The following is a 17,177-nucleotide window of genomic DNA, read 5'->3' as shown; positions in this document are numbered from 1 at the left end:
GTAAATTCCCATCTGAATGGATAAAAGCCCATTCCAGGGGAGAAAACAGAGTTTTCAAGATAGCCTGGTATGTTTGCTAGATTACTTCATCTAATGAAAGAGCAGCTCTTAAAATGTTACACATAGTAGACATAAAACACATCCGTCGACTCCCTAAATATTTGACTGTATGTTTCAGATTGAATTTTTTTAAGCTGGGGTAAACGCTGACAGAGTTAAAAGATGTAAAAGGAGTACGAGGAATCAAATCAAATCTGATCGAAACGAAGCCGAGGTGTCAGCCATAGCTGCCTGCAATTAATTGGGCAATACGACTAGCTGGTCAATTATTTACTGCTCCTTTTGACATTCATTACTCTACTCTCCAGAGTGATAATGACCTTTGTTCTAAACAAACCTACTTAAATCGAGCAGTATTGGTACATATGAGAAAAAATGAAGTCATGGCAGGAGGCCAGTTTGTATTTCCAACTTGGGAGTCAGAAACCATTTCCAACATAGCTGACATACCCACAATAGATCAGTATATGCTACTACAGTATGTGATTTGAATGCATTTCACTGACCAAACTAGCTAAATGCATTCTAATGACTAAAAATCTTCCTGTTACTGTATATATTGAGTGCTACATGTATGCATTTTGGGGTACGAAAGCTGGCATATTTCGTTCTGTTTTTCTTCAGTGGGACAGTGCATTACTTAAGTCTGCAAGTCCTAAGTCTGTACAGTACCTCAATGCAACTTTGAGCCACTACTCGATTAGCGACTTCAGACATTTTCCCAATTGTTTATTCTTGTTGTTAAGCTGCAGAATGGCGCACGAAAAATGTCATTGTTACTCCATTGGACTGAAAACGGTAAACAATCATGGCAGTGATAATAGCTAATTTGTCTCAAAACTTCCTTAAATTGTTTTATATTTTGCAAATTGCAAGCAATGGCATGATGCATGCCTTAAGAAATAATTTAGGTGTTTGGCCATCTTAAGTGAATTGGTTTCTGACATGAAACAGTTTTTTCTTCACGTTTCTGTGTTAACAAACCTAATAGTATATCCTACTGTTGTTTATAGTGTATGGCACAATGAAGCCTAACCAACTCTGTAGTTCCATGCTTTGTTGGCGAAAATATGTTACCAAAATGACAGATAATTGTGTACCATGGATTTGATTTTCTGCATATGAACTGTAAAGGGGTCTTGTGCCATTACCTTTTTTTAATATTGTGAAATTCTGAATAAAAAGGTTCCAACTTGTTAAAGTTTTGTATACTATAGTAATTTAATCCTCTTATATTTTAACTTCAGATGGGGATTTCCAAATTTTTATTTTGGAAGCAACTTGGGCTGCTAGTACTATACTCTACTGTGTAGGGGTTACCTGCGCATAACCACTTGAGCCGTAATGATATCAATATGTTCAATAAACTGTTTTAATTGGTTGAGAAATTAATATATGAACACATAATATTGATGAATGCCTTTAAAAAATATTACGTACTTCGTAAGCTCAACCTGTTCCCTGTAATAAATTGTTATATTTAGATTTTAAAGATGTTTTTGCTGTATGTGTAAATATACTACATGAAATTCATGAACGACCTCTGCACATGAAAAATTCCTATTCATAAGGCATGTGCAGATAACGAACCATTTTACACAATTAATTCCCATTGAGATTGGTCATTGACAAAAATAAGCTACAACTTAAACTTGTTTCAAGTTCGCCAAGGTACTGCTTATCATTCTGTGAAATGTTTGTAACAATAGTCTTGCTAATATTGTGGTTTGACTAGTCACTCGCCAAATGTCGAGCATAGTGCATATTCTATTTGCCTAACATTCTACTCTTCAATGGCAGGTTTGCGACCTTATGTTTGGAGGCCTGGTATACAGGTATCGTGAACTTTTTACTAATAGACACATTTCCTACAAATACAAAACTCACAAACCTCTTAATTGCTTTTCAAAAGTGATCATATTTATATACCTACAAAGACTAACATTGCAACTGCATAGGTAAACTTAACCTTAATATGAATGAGCTATTAAAGTAAAGAGTAAAATTTACCTAAAGTTAAGAAAAAAAACAGCCAAAATACTGTGTAAAAACAATGACTGTAAATGTATGATAAAATAAGATCTAGAATAGGTCCAACATACACAAAAAAATAACCTCTCAACTGTCTTCTTAAAAAGTGTTAAGTGTAGAAATATTTACCAGCAAAACTGGGAACAATGAAATGAAATACGTGTCGAGTCGGCAATTGGATCTGATATACAGAACATCACCTAAATGTTTGCAAACTCCATATCTGGTGCAAAGATTTTTGTTGAGTCTAAGTACTGAAAAATCAATAAGATATGCATCTGTTACCTTACTTCTTTATGAATTGAATGTATTTAAGTGAATTAGACCAACTGTTTGCCAAGTCATGTCTAAATATGTGGATTATACTAACATTGATTTTCAATATAGCTAATACATTTTGACATCCTAATTAGAATTTCATGGAAGCGACCTATACGACATAACAATAAAACAGATGTTGCCCTTTACTACGTGAGTTTTGATAAATTAGCAGAAACTAAAATCTCATAATAATGTAGTCTGTTAGTTGAAATAAGTCAATTTTTTTTTTTTTCATCGCAATTGTGAACTGAGTCTGATGTTTTTTATCTTTACAAAATGTAGTGCTTGTCATGGTACAAGGGCACAAAAGTGAAATAAATATTCCACATACACATTTAGAAATACCTTTTGTCTTCAAACAGAACGGATTGTTATAAGGTCTGTCTGATAACTCGTTATGACTAACGTTTTTGAGGGATGACCAAACTTTACTCTTTTGGAGTTGTGCCAAGGGCAACCAATAAAGTGCAGTTATTGGCGGTTATAAACTCATCTTCAGTCAGATCTCACAAATTTTCTTATCCACAAGAAACACGCTACCAACTTTGCAGTTTGGACAGCTTTCAAAGGAAATTCAGGTTATCCTGGGGGGAAAAAATGCAATATCTCAGGCATGACAAGTCAAGCATGAGATGTTAAACTCATTGGAAGTCATACAAAATTGTTTGAGAAACATGAACCTAGACGTCATTGATTTTGTTCCCCTCCCCCCAAAACCAGAATGCAAAAATGCATTGTAGTTTCGATGATGTAACATGAGCAGTTTCGTTCATGAATCTGATGTAATGTGTAGTGAGGGTGTACATGTTTACAAGGGTTTCAGGTTTTGACCTTTAAGACCCCAAATAACCTTTGACCTCCACCAAAAACAATAGGCTTCTGGTACTTCTACACACTAAATAAGAGGTCAGCCCAACTTCCAGTATTGAGATATCATGATTACAAGGTTTTCACAATTTGACCCCTTGTGATCCCAAATGACCTTTGCCCCGCACCAAAAACAATAGGCTTCTTTTACATAATGTGGTACTTCTACACACCAAATATGAGGTCTGCCCATGGAAAGGTTACGATTATTATCGAAACCAAAAAGGAACAAATTACCTTAGTATAAAACAAATATGGCCGCAGCTAATACTATTCCTGTCGGAAGAATGTAACAATTGCAGATATCTTGATAATAATTGTTGCGCTTTAGACAATACATAATTTGAGATTATTATACAAGTCTTTATATATCTGCTAATCACATTGTTCTAATGATTATTGATCAAAAACTCAATACTAATTCCAATAGTGTGTTCCTATTGCATTACTATAATCCGATGTTCCTTGATACATAGAGTTATGTTACATTACAAATAGTCTCTGCATCCTTACTAACAAGTGGCTGAATCATCTCATCATCAACTACGATAACTGTTTAAAGGGACTGTCAAGTGAAACGAAAAGACAAATCGCCTGATGGTACAACACTTCATATGGAGTGGCCTTTTTCCAGTGCCTATGACATTAAAAAACAAACGCACGGACAGAGGCTCTGACCAAGCTATGATTCCATGCAATATATATTACTATTATCAATTTGATGGTAATTTTGAACGTGCTTTCAATTAAGCGTCCCTTTAAACTATTAAGCCCAGTTTATTTAGCCTGTTAAATACATAATGGGTAAGACCATCAAAATAAGTCAAACACCAATAAGCAGTGATGCAATGATATTTTTTGTCCCAGCAATCAAGTATATAGTCAAGCTCAATATTTACCAGCATGACGTTAATTTTGATGTCTCCAGCTTTCTAAGTGACTGCACATTTTATGCTATTAGTCCCTTAATGGTTGCATAAGCTTTACAGTTTGTACAGGCCAATGCAAAGTGACACACTAATAAACACAACAATCATTTCCATCCATCTGTGTGATTGCTATGTCCTTGCATGCAGGGGAAAAGGTATGTCAAATCTACAAACGTTTCTCTCTTTCACCAAGAAAAACCTGCCCACTCAATTCTGTGCTGTAAACTGATCAAACACAGCCTGGAAACATGATGCTTCCCAGGACAGCTAAAAAGAAAATCCATTCACCAAACTCCCTCCCATACCCACAATTTAATCCTCTGGTGGACTGTAAACATCTTCAAGCAATTAGGAAAGACTGTGCTGTTTGCAGTTGTTATTAAATGAGACTGAATTATTTGGACTGATGAAACCTGTTTATCACATGTATGTATTTCCAACACCAAACAAATCTAGTAAGAAAACACATGTGGAGGTGTGTGCAATCCAACAAATACTGATAACCACAGCCAGGGCTTACACGGCCGGCCGGCACAGACGGTATATTACGGATGTAAATGTCATCAGATGAGAGGCATCCTCTGCATAGAAACACTCCTCCAATGAAATGAAACCCTTGTTAACAAGCAAAGACCCAATGTCGAATAAATGACAACATATTTGACTTTAGTGGTGAACATCAAGTATGCACCTAGCTTATCTGAAACAGAAGCGTATTATGGTATCACTTAAAATAAATCCTTAAATAACTGAATGACCCTTGGTAGATAATAAAATCTCAAATGTCAATGGAGTTTTAAATCTAATGTTGGTTTTACATACCATTTACTACTTGGTAAGTTGGTGATGCACTGTAGTTATCAGTGAATGCAACTGCCTGCATGAATGGGTTTATAATGTTTGAGTGTAGGAGGCTTGACACAATTTTGAACAAATGGTAAACACAAATCACTTGGACTATAGACAAGAAGCTGAACATACCTGCAGTAATACATGGTTGAACAATCTTTCCATGAATTCATGTAATATAGTAGTAAATAATAATTAGGTTGATAGTAATTGAATATCCTTTTCAGACACAAAGGAAGTCCTCCCCTTATCTATGCAGCACTGGTACCCACAAATGTGACACAAAGTATTAAACTGTTTTGCAATTGGCCTAACCAGAAACAATGCCATGCATCACAGTCTAATGGTTTATGAACTATGCTGAAGACAAGCCTGCATCTTGTTTACAATCAAACAAACCTAAATGAATTTGGTGTAAGTGGTCATGATTATATTCACCAATGGCAGAGTTATATTTTCAATCACCTACAAATTCACCAATGGTAGAGTTTTATTTTCAACCACCTACTAATTCACCAATGGTAGAGTAATATTCTCAATCACCTACAAATGCAAATGGACACTTCATCAGTTCCTGTGCCTTTATATGCCAAATTTGGTAGACAAGAATCCTCTGCAATAGAATATCAGATAACCGTTAGTAATCAACTCACTCCTTTCTTTTAAGATAACTACTATAACTTTTAGTCTTAGTTTAAATATTGCGGTTTTCTAAAGGTACTAAACCTGTCACTTTCAGCCAATGTGTTGTTACCTGCAGGAAAGACACACAGTATTTAATTGATGGTTTTTCACATTAGGGTATTGTGCGATGAAAGTGAATAATGAGGTATCTCAAGCGTGGTTCTTAGAAATATCCATTATATCTAATTAAAGCAGTATCAATTTTTACTGGCTCAGGCAAACACTGCATGCATGCCACAATACAGAGTATATTAAATCTAATTTGCACCTCTGCACTATGTTACCCCTGAAAGAAAAAAGTTTCATATAAAAATACAGTCATATGATTTCGTTTTTATAAGTTGGATAACTTGGATTGATAGTAAAAGGTTGGCTAGTGAATTTACACATAAATGCTTAGAGGCTCTGCGTTACAACGCAAGCAAAGCTAATCGCATCTGTCACGTTCCCTCTCCTTTCTACTTCAAGTGATAACATTAAAATAACATTGATTGGTGAACGTCGTCCTAGACGGAAGCAAAACACAATACTGTTATGTACCATCATGTCTTCATCATACCCTCAGTTTCCCCAGCAATAACAGTTACATATATATATGTTTATTTATACTGGTCAATCTTTTATGTCTTGAATGAAATTCATGGTTCTTGTGAAAGTTCACCAACTTATAGGCAAGTGATCCATCCACCTCGAACTAATTTAGTGTTAAGAATTTGTACAGAAGCTTTGAGATTTCTGAACAGTCTAGGATAAAATGGTAAATGGTTGAGATTCTGCCAATTAGAAACATTGCTATGTATTTACATAATTATATGCACATGTCAAATGTACAGTGCAGTCTATTTTGGTTTTATTGCTTTACCACATAAATTACTCCCTGTTCACATAAAGCAATTGACAGTCAATGCAAGCATACATGCTTTGACCATGCAACAATCACCATGTGTAGGAATTAGTACCAGAGGTACACATTACTTGGTTTCAAACAACATATTGTAGTTTTATGGCTTCCAATAAATAGCAGGATGGTGGAAGACTAAGAGTACTGCCCTAATTACTGTGAATGACAGTAGTAAAACCAACTGAAGATGAATGAATGCAACAAATGAATGCCATGAATCATGTTTCAATAAAACAATGCATGTTCAGCAAAAAGCCAGTATTTTAAAAGCTACATGAAAGCTAGTGATAAATGTAGGAACAATATTAATAAAATATTACTGCAAAATTTGTTTTAAGACAGGACATCAATGCTGTTGCAAGACATGTTCAGCTTTTTCAGTTTGAATTTTTACTAACAACTTTTTCACTCTGGATATGAGGGTACATATGACATAAATTGTTTAACATCAACAAATTCATTCATATTCATACTTTCAACATTGAAAACAAAAATTCTTTGTCATAAGAAGTTCAAAAATAACAAAAGGAAAACACAGAGAATTTAACCAAAGATCCCTAGCATTGGCAACCAACAACAATAGACGGTAAAAAAATAATATGTAAGGAGGGCCATTCAAAGTGTTTAGTTATTACAGTTGGTTTCTTCGAGAACTGTCCTGTTCTTCTGTTGCAACAACATTTTGCAATCGCATATATGTTAAAATTGTCAAAAGCCAGTGTAAGTGGTACATGGTATACCTACAAAGGACATCCTGACAAGGACTGGGCCTTTTTACACTGGATTTTTAAGGTACTGTGCACAAATGTATGGAAAACAAGGAACAAAATATTGTCAGTAGAAGAAGCAATAAATTCGATTTTTGATTGGAGCAGCAGACAAAATGGTAATATTCTCACTGACTCACATAAATACACATTACTTTTATTTACCTTTTCACTTCAAATTATATTTCTAGCTGAAATAAATGATTCTCACATGGACTTTCAACCCATGGTTGCTAGGTTACCATGTAATTTAAAGGTTACCTGCAAAACATTACTTGTAATTTAACAGTGTACTATTATAAAGTCTGTTATTTAAACATGAAGTAGAATGCATTTGCTTGTGAAATGAATCATGAACAAAGCACCCAGCCTCATAGCTACATTTCCATTGTTGAAATACAGTATGAAACATTGTAGTTATTTGAAAGAGTCCACTGTGGAATAATCTGTGATATCACAGATATATATAAAGTTAACAACCTTTTGTTTTCCTCTAAACTTGAAATTATGATTATGCAATTATATTAACTAATAAACACTAATGGTGGCCAAGTCTTTGAAGTCCTGAAATTTACTATGAACTGAAATGTTTTTCATGGCCAGTGTTCAGATGTTTAACGTGGCCAATGGCTGGTAAATTTTGTTCAAATTTTGTGTAACAGTAGTGTACTAGTGTAATCTCTGACTCTAATATACAGTGCTATCATTCCTGTGTACAAAACTGCTACACATCATTGCATTAGAGTAGCAAATTGCCCATATTATGTCGCATTTGTGATGTGATAGTAGATAAACTATGCCCTGAAATTATGGTTTGATTTGTTGCAGAAACAGCCTTGTATTTGCTTGTGATTACTAAGAAAAAACCACCAGTTATGTACATTGCAACATAGGCCTACATGATACAGCTCAGGACCAGGCCAAACTACATTACCACCAATATTTAGCTGTGACATTTCAAACTATGTACATCAGTCATAATCAGTGCAATTTTTTTTTAATCCTCTCAAAACGGTCTGTCTCAATAATTAAAAATCAAACAGCTTTTTTATCTCATTTTCAGAAACTTCTGATGCTACTCAAATTAAAATATGATTAAAATTTGTGACTATAGCTTCAAGAGTAAATTGTCATTTCATATCATGAATTAAAAGAAATAAGTTTTGATGTTGTAGAAATTGGTGTTCTATTTGTGATTAATACTAACACTAGAAGTATTCACTTGACAACAAAATGTTGAAGATTGTATAAAAGTAAAGAATTACTTGCTTATTAATCTTCCTTTGGTGAAAGTTTAAGATGGTGTCAAAATTTGGATCAACTTTAACTTAATGTTTTGGTACTACCCAGTTAACATGATAAAGCTAGCGACCAAACACAATGAGCTGCTTTGAATTCGAAATTTGAGAAAGAGTTAAATCGGTGAGAGTGCTGCGGTTGTGGGGAGACAGGTAAGCGAGGAGCAAATTAACTCAAGTTAAATCAAAGTGAAAAAGTACCACATGATGATCAGGTGATAGTAGGATATCTGTCTGCACCGCAAGAGCTGATGTTAGCCACCACAATTACTGTTAAAAGTTATATTAAAATGTACAGCAGATATATACTACACAATGATTACAAAGGTAATCTGATTGCAATGATAGTAGTTCATACATTATGCAATGAAGTAATATCATGCTAATTGTATGAACACAGCTAAATTAGATTAATTAGGCCCTAAAATATCTCACTTTGTGATCCCTTTTCTGAATTTGGCAAACGAAAGCCTTAAATGTGACATTCATTTTACAACCCATGTTTTTCCTTCTTTCTTTTTCTAGTTTCGTCAAAAGGTCAATTATAAACTCAAGAGTATAACAAGAAGAATTACGAAAGGTCATACAGAGAGAGAAGGATTTTTAATATTATCAGCATCTCTTACATGGCAACGATGAAGCACTCCAAGGATCTCAATGTCAATTAACACTGGTCACTCACAGTCAGAGTAGACAACAACAGAGGCAAGAGACTTTGATAGAACCAGAGCTTGGGGAGAACAGCTGAGCATAAACAGGTTGATGTCAATCTGCTTTTAAGCATGGTGGACCAATATTGCAATGGTCTTTGTTGAAACAACTCTTCAGTATGAATTCACGATAGATACAGTATAAGCACAACACTAGAGCAAAATGTCATCACGTAGAAATGAAAGGTAAAAGGGCACATAATTTAAAGTAGCATGCTGCATTTGGTAGTCAATTATATCCAGCCTACTAGGTATTAATCAAAATAAGATTGTAACTCCTAAACTTTAAGACTGACATATTTCTTTCTCCAACTGTTGATGAATCGGCAAGAAATTTCAAATTTTGCTATTAAGCAGACTTTTCTTCATAACAGTATTAAAAGCATATTTAAAGAACCAATTTCTTAAATTTTCAACTTTAATTCTTTTCCTTTCTTTTTCTCAAATGAAAATTGACTAGTTAAACTAGTGACATGCATTGTTATAATGGTAAGTATCCAATAACATCAATATATTTACAAAGGCAACTCACCAATTACAGTGCATAACTGCTAGACTACAGCAGGAAACATATATGTGAACTATATAGCTCTAAAATTGAACGTGCGTATTTGGATTCTACTATGTTTGGTCTGATACGTATACTCGAGCTCAAAACATTACATAGTCACACATCAGACGGACTATTCAGTGAATAATATTCCAATCAGTAGAAAAAAACATATGTTTGACTTGAAACAGCATTTTGTTCTCAATAGATAATGTGCAGCAAGTTTACCAAGCAAAGGGACAATTACTTGACATATATAATTTCTAATAAGTGAACTAAGAGCCCCTTCCTCCTGCTTTCCTCCAAGCCTTCTTCACTCAAAGATCACTATATACCCAATAATTAGTCATTTCTTTTAATTCTGGGAAACCTATAAATTTGACACTATAATTAATAATTATGTGCACACCAATAGCAGCTCAAAAACAAACAAATTCAGTTATTATTTGAAATTAAGGCTATTAGTCATCTCATGTGATACCATCTTGACCAATTACTAGAGAGACACTGACAAAACTGTACCAACCATAGAGGGTCATGTGATCTGCTCTCCTGTAGCACTTACATCTTAAATTACCCCTTGATTGTGTATTCTGTAACAACCAATGCCATGATCTCATAGCTACTACATTCCTGGTGAAGCTATGCAAACAAAGGAAGCTAGCTACTGTAAGTGGTACATATTTTCAATGTTGACCACAATTTTCAATTACAAAATTGCTTTGTCCTTTCATATATTCAAACAGCAGATCAAACGCATGTGGCATATTAGGACTACACACAATGTACATAGATGACAGGATTCACCGTTCCTTAGCAACAAAAGTATCCTAGCCATATCTGCATGTAACAGCACATAAATTGTTATGAATGACCTCCATATGCAATCCATAAGATTTCTGACTGTACATGTTTGGACAGTAGCTGCAGATCAAACCTTTTCTGAAACAGAGAAAGTAAATCTCAACATCCTTTATCATCAAAACCTAGGCAATTGTTATCACATAAGTGGGTAAATGCCTGTTATATTGCCACTCTTTGTCTACGAAACTCTGAATATCAGTTTGACAAAGGGTTGAAGAATACATTAGTAGCACCTGGGAGCCCATCACCTGACCATCCATGGTTGGATGGTGAGACTCTCTGATATATTTATATAGAGATGAGCGATACGGACTCTGGCATGATGGAACAAATATTCTGATCCTCCAGGTATTGAAATAGACAAAGTTTGGTGGTATTCTGCAAGAAATTTTATGACTAGAGACTACAGTAGTAATTGACGTGCAATGGCCAGACTTTTTCATGCCGTGGGAAACTTGGAATAGCCAGGATTTCCCAAGTCTTGGAGGAGGGACACCAATTATATCATCTAAATTTAATAGGTGTGGCATCAACATTTAGAATAAACCGTATATATGTTTATGATGGAATACTACTAACAAAGCATCTCACAAACATAAAGTGCACTGACTACTGTACAATAGCTCTTCAATAACAATTGGATATATATGTACCAGCAGTGATATAAATATCAACCTTACAGCAGATCTAACTATTCAGGTACGTTTAATCCTGGCAATACCAATTTATAGATGTGCAATGATGTGTTGCGATGGATACTTTTATCATTGTGGCTAATACAACAGGAGAAGGCTTTACTGAGTTACATGGAGCTACATTGTCCCGACCAACAGGGCTTGTTCACTACTTCCCAAAGCGATTTGTTACACAACTTATCAAGCAAACCCCTTATACACGCTCAGAATGTATCCTTTCATAGAAACACTGGGTGATAAATTCCAGGTACTTTGTCAGATTCAAACTTGTGACCTGAAATCTTCTCTGCTCCATTAATCTCCCTCCCCCCTACTCACCTGTCTCATTCCCACCCCTCTTCCCACAAACACAAAAGTAGCAACTTACAGCTCTATATATTCCTTACAACATGTGAATGCTTTACATGACCTCCTTCTCAAACCAATTGAACCTTAAGTATGCATAAGTTGCAATCTTGAGCAAATATCCATTGTCCTCGATAACACAACATCACTCTTCTGTAAGAAACAAATTTCCTTTATTCCCAGTGTACATCACACTAACTAGTTTTTTTTTTAAATCAGTTATTACTTTAATAATCAGCGCAAGGTCCAAGATTCCCTGTTGTTAATTGGTTACTTCCTGGGTGTTGTACACAGGTAACAAATTTAAAGCCAGTGTAAGATTAAAAAACCAATGAACAACTACTAAATTAGTTTAGATACGAGACAGAAGTAATCTAAAGATATGATCAAGTCCCGAGATGCTACAGGGCAACATCATGCCAGAGTAATATCATTAAACATTGTACGGTATGTGACATCATATGCAGCACACAGCATCACTAGACATTCATTTCAACATCACACATCCAAAGATTCAAACTACAAAGTAACATGTGCAAGGGGGGCCAAATCTCCCACGTCCACAATATTCAAGGAAAAATTGATCTTTCAAACTAAATACGTTCAGTAGGGAAACAATCTGGGCACTTCTCCTCCGGGTCCAGGATGCCCTAACAGAGAGGTTCGTGCCCTACCAAAATGAGTAAAAGGGAAATTTAGCATTTTCTCCCCTCTCACACCTTCGAAATTCTGTGCATGTCAAAGACAAAAGTTGTTGAAACCATGCCACAAATGCTCCTTCAAACATATCATATTCAAAATCTAAGGACTATGGGGTGGAACGGTTTGCCTCAAGCTGCAAAATGAAGTGCACATGAGTCCCCATCTGCCTACCTTGCACTACAGAAGTGGCTCACTTTCTTCTAAGTTACACGTTTCAACCCACATGATGAGTAGGTCAGGCGAAAAAGAATTAGGCTGTAAACAACATTTGACTGATTGAGTTACCCTAACAATTAAAAGGAACAGCTCTGAAGTTTTCAAGTGATTGACGGATCTACTACTGTCTACCACTGAATTTCAAACCAAGGTCCTCCACCAAACCTGCTGTTCTTACTCAAGGACCACAGTTTGGCAAGAAACTTAGGGTAGAGCAATGAATGTAATACCTGTACTTAACATAGTGAACGTCAACTGATCAAATGTCCATAAGGACTGAGTGAGAAACACATGTCTGTGGTAGGTGTGGTGTGAGATTGTATAACCTCAACGGAGCTAAAAGTATCCCATTTTAGCATTGACATAAGGGTGTCTACTGCCATAGTCAAACAATTGAAAACTATTTGAGCCAATGGAAAATACTTTCACAACACTGATCATTAATGTCCTAATCTACAGATTCATTTCCTCGGCAGGGATTGAGTGGTTTAGTGTGTACTAGTATTGCAGTAGGACCTATTATTTATGACTAGTCATTCAGTCAATACCACTTTCTTGTTCTGATAGACATAGCTAGCATATGGAAGAATCACAGAAATTAAACACAGGTGTGTTTCCTTTAGGTAGATGGCATATGGTGTTTTAATGGAGTTTACTGTTAGTAAATATTCCAGTCCTTGAATACATAACATATGTTGACAAGTATGTAAATGCTGGTGTGTAATAAACCCAATAATATATCAAATTCTATGATATTCTACATTTCAACACTCATACATATTCTTCCATATTATATTTATTGATCTGCTGTTTAAACATAGTACCCATAATTGAAGGGTTTATGAATCTGGTGTTCAGTACCAACTATACATTTGAACTTTCATAAGCTAAACACTTATGTTAGTACTGTATACATCTGTGTATTCAATTTGTCAGAACAGTATCAAATCATTACTGACTAGCATACATACATTAGTACTCTTGTTAAAAGAGCTGCAAACTAGAAATGAAGCACAAAGTCCATATTTAAATGATATTGTACATATTTTCATGATGGGGAAGTGTGTTTTTAAGCATTCCATGTACATCAACTGATATCAGGAGGAGGCTGCAAATATCTTGTAGATCATGCTAGTTTTTGTTGAGCAATTATGATCAATGTGATTACAAGTTTGCACTTCACTGAATGGCTTGGGTTGTGGGGATTGCATAACGATTTATGTCTGCAGGGTGTCAAACTTATATATTTTACAGCTTGGGACTCTTAGTATTAGCGTTTAAAATCAAATAACTACAAACACATATACATAGGAAGAACATGACAATTTGAAAATGTCAACCACCCACTGGTCCATTTTCTGGTGTAATACATGAGCACCTACACTAGCTATTCAGGACTTAATTGTCTGGTGGAAGGTTTAGATACATTGTCCTCGTAGTTCTTCTTTTTCGCTTTCTAACCATGGGAAAATTGTCCCCATTCGATGTTTCTTCTTATAGAAATCTAGTTTTCAAATTCACCAGTTTCTCGCCAAAAGCACCGTTTGTTTGAACGTATCAATTTGGTGAATTATGTAGTGCGAGCAAATAGGCAAAACGAGCAACTTGAAATTAGCACTTTCATTTCTGCAGCAAATACATTCTCCAGTGTACATGCACAGGTGATGCCTATTATATGTTACGTACACATCGCGAATGTACGTATACAGCCTACCATGCCCAGTTGGTACGTACATAGCGTTGCACATAATACACTCTCACACTCAAACCACAGTTCATAAACCATTCTTCTACATTGCTGAAATAAAATTCATGGATCAACTGTACAGTAAAAGGAAGCTTGAAAAGTATTTGGAACATCGAGAGATGAAACATCAGAGCAGAATGTAGTACCAAGAAGCTTACGCTTCGCGGAACTGTCCGATTGTAAACATTAGAGTAGCCTACATTCGAACATTCTTCACATTGGAGTTGGACAGCGCAATGTATAAACAACGAAGAGTCTGCTGTTCAAACTTATCTTGGGTTACACTAAAATCACGAAATCACTGATACACTACATATATGACGGCTAAACGATTTTTTTAAAAGAAGTATAATTAATAAGAAATTTCACCAAAACTTGAGGAAGAAATTAATCTGTATTCAAACATTGTTTTTGTTGTGGATACTGTAGGAACTGTATGGAGAGTGGGTTATGTCGCAATCTGCATTTGCGAAGATGACGTCATGTTCACTACTGTTCAAAGTATATTTGAAATATCCACCTAAACGATTAAAATATCATTTCTCTGTCAAACGCAACATTAGCGTTCTCATATTTTGAAAACATGTTTGGAAATTATTTATTATTTTTTTAATGTAACTTCTAAGGGCTACCAGAAAATTCTTTTAATATGAATTGATTCAAATAATTAAATGATGCTGTCATATGTATCAGCCAAATATTGCAAACAATTTACTATAAGTATTAGGAACATTATGACTTACAGATTAATTTAGGTTGTGGACCATTGTGACATAATAATGCAACCACTAATTTAGTTAATATGAAGAATGTTTATTATGAAAGCACTTAGCCACAATCAACAACATCCATTTGGAATGAAGGTAACAGTATAAACAAAGCAATTAAGTTTCCTTCAATGACCAACATAAACAAGAAAATGTCCAGCGAATGGAACATCATCATAACTGGAAGAACTGTCCACTATATATAATAAAGATACAAATTTCAACTTAATTCCAACCAACACCTCAAAATCATTAAACAAGTGATGCAAAGTAATCATTCTTAATAGAAAAGGTATATAAAGCTTTACTGAACAATGAATGCTCAATCACCTGGTTTACACAATTAACCCAGTATACCCATGTTATAGGTGTTCATCAATAAAGGTAAACTACTTAAGTAAGAGTTCCTAATTTAATTTCTTGACCAAGAATACTTGCATCCTGCGTCAACATGGTTTTGAATGCAGGATCTTGCATCCCAAAATGCAATATTTAGACATGAACACAAAGTCTTCATACTGCTGGAACTTTGTGAAGATAAGTTTTCTTCTCCTATTTTTTTTCTTTGAAGAGGGAAAAAATCCCCCACACCTAAGTATTCTTAAAGTTACATGTAAAATGGAGTTTGCCCTCGAAATAACAAAATTTTCCAGTCTTAGACCTGACATGTTTAACAATACATCAAACTTATAAAGCCAGTTGCATTTCTGTTACACATATTTTCTTGCTAGAAATACCCAATATTGCTTTTCCATTGATTCAAATGGCTTAGCCTATATTGCTTCTACACTTCTTTCAAGCATTTCTTGCATCATCTAGCTCATTGAACACAAAAGTTGTTGTGAAGCTTGACATATGATAACATTTCCATGCTTCACATATACTGTAGGTCTAAACTGAGGCCTAGACAGAGTTATCTATTTTGCTGCTAACGTTGCTTATGTTAGTTGTTACTTGATAGGCTATCAGCCTAGGCCTTAGTTACATTCTGCATCACTAAGTTTGGCCTAGCCTAGTTTATTTCAAACTGGGAATTTTGAAATAGCCTAATTAAAACTTGTTGCTCAGTTTATAGACTGGCCTTCGTCGCTAATGGAAAACATAACCAGCGAAGGCCTTCTTGTAATGCGTGCTTTATTTAATAATCAGCCTGACCGGCTTCACTTACCTGATCCATACATGGCAATCATGCAGTGTCGTCTGCCAAGCTCGCAGTAGCAGAAGTACAGTTACCAATTGAGCATTAGCCTATGAATGTACATACATTGTTAGCTACTTAAGCCTACACGTACATGACCTTGCCTTTTACTAGTGGCAGCGCAAATCTTATCTTGTCATGAATATTAAGTCCAGTGGACCGAATATTTGATGAGTGCACTTGATTGCATTTTACCTTCGATCTCACTTGCATTGGCTTTCTTCACTGCAGTTGGAATTAAAGGAGTCGCCTGGTCTCAATTAAAGGAACTAAACGCGGCACACCGTATCAATATCTGAAAGGCAAGAGAGTAGAAGCAACTATTGCGATTGATCACACATTGCTTGACCAGCTATAGGAGTTTGGATACATGGATATTAAGAATTAAAAAATCTCTGAAAATACTTTAGAAAAAAAGATTTTTTTTTTCTAAGCCAATAGCATACTGCCCTCAAACTGGGGAAATTTTATAGATATATTAAAGGTTACATGTCACCTACAGTTATCCATATTATCCATTACATGTTCTTGGGACATTTGCACAGTGATTGGGATCGAATGCGTTCGGGAAATGCGTGCGGTTGACATAATACAACAATACAATGCAAAGGCTACACTGAATGTTCGCAGTTGGTCCATCCTTTACGACATTACCTTCGTCTAGGTCCATGAAATT

General features: G+C 35.3%; 1 protein-coding gene across 3 annotated transcripts in view; it reads right to left on the bottom strand.

Annotated features, from left to right (window-relative positions):
* The window catches only part of LOC139970445 (1-phosphatidylinositol 4,5-bisphosphate phosphodiesterase beta-4-like), a 171,420-nt gene extending 154,648 nt beyond the window's left edge, over positions 1 to 16,772 (bottom strand). Inside the window, exon 1 of one of the 3 annotated variants that reach the window (XM_071976159.1) lies at positions 16,697 to 16,772. The gene's annotated coding sequence lies outside the window, so the exon portion shown is untranslated. Of the gene's footprint in view, positions 1 to 16,471; positions 16,586 to 16,696 lie in introns of those variants that run through there. The other 2 variants (XM_071976160.1, XM_071976157.1) reach the window with 2 other exon arrangements.
* Between the last annotated feature and the right edge of the window lie 405 nt (positions 16,773 to 17,177).

This window comes from Apostichopus japonicus, chromosome 8 (assembly GCF_037975245.1).
Source record: "Apostichopus japonicus isolate 1M-3 chromosome 8, ASM3797524v1, whole genome shotgun sequence".
Classification (NCBI taxonomy): domain Eukaryota; kingdom Metazoa; phylum Echinodermata; class Holothuroidea; order Aspidochirotida; family Stichopodidae; genus Apostichopus; species Apostichopus japonicus.
The sequence above is the reverse complement of the archived record's forward strand: the minus strand, read 5'-3'. Positions and strand labels throughout refer to the sequence as shown.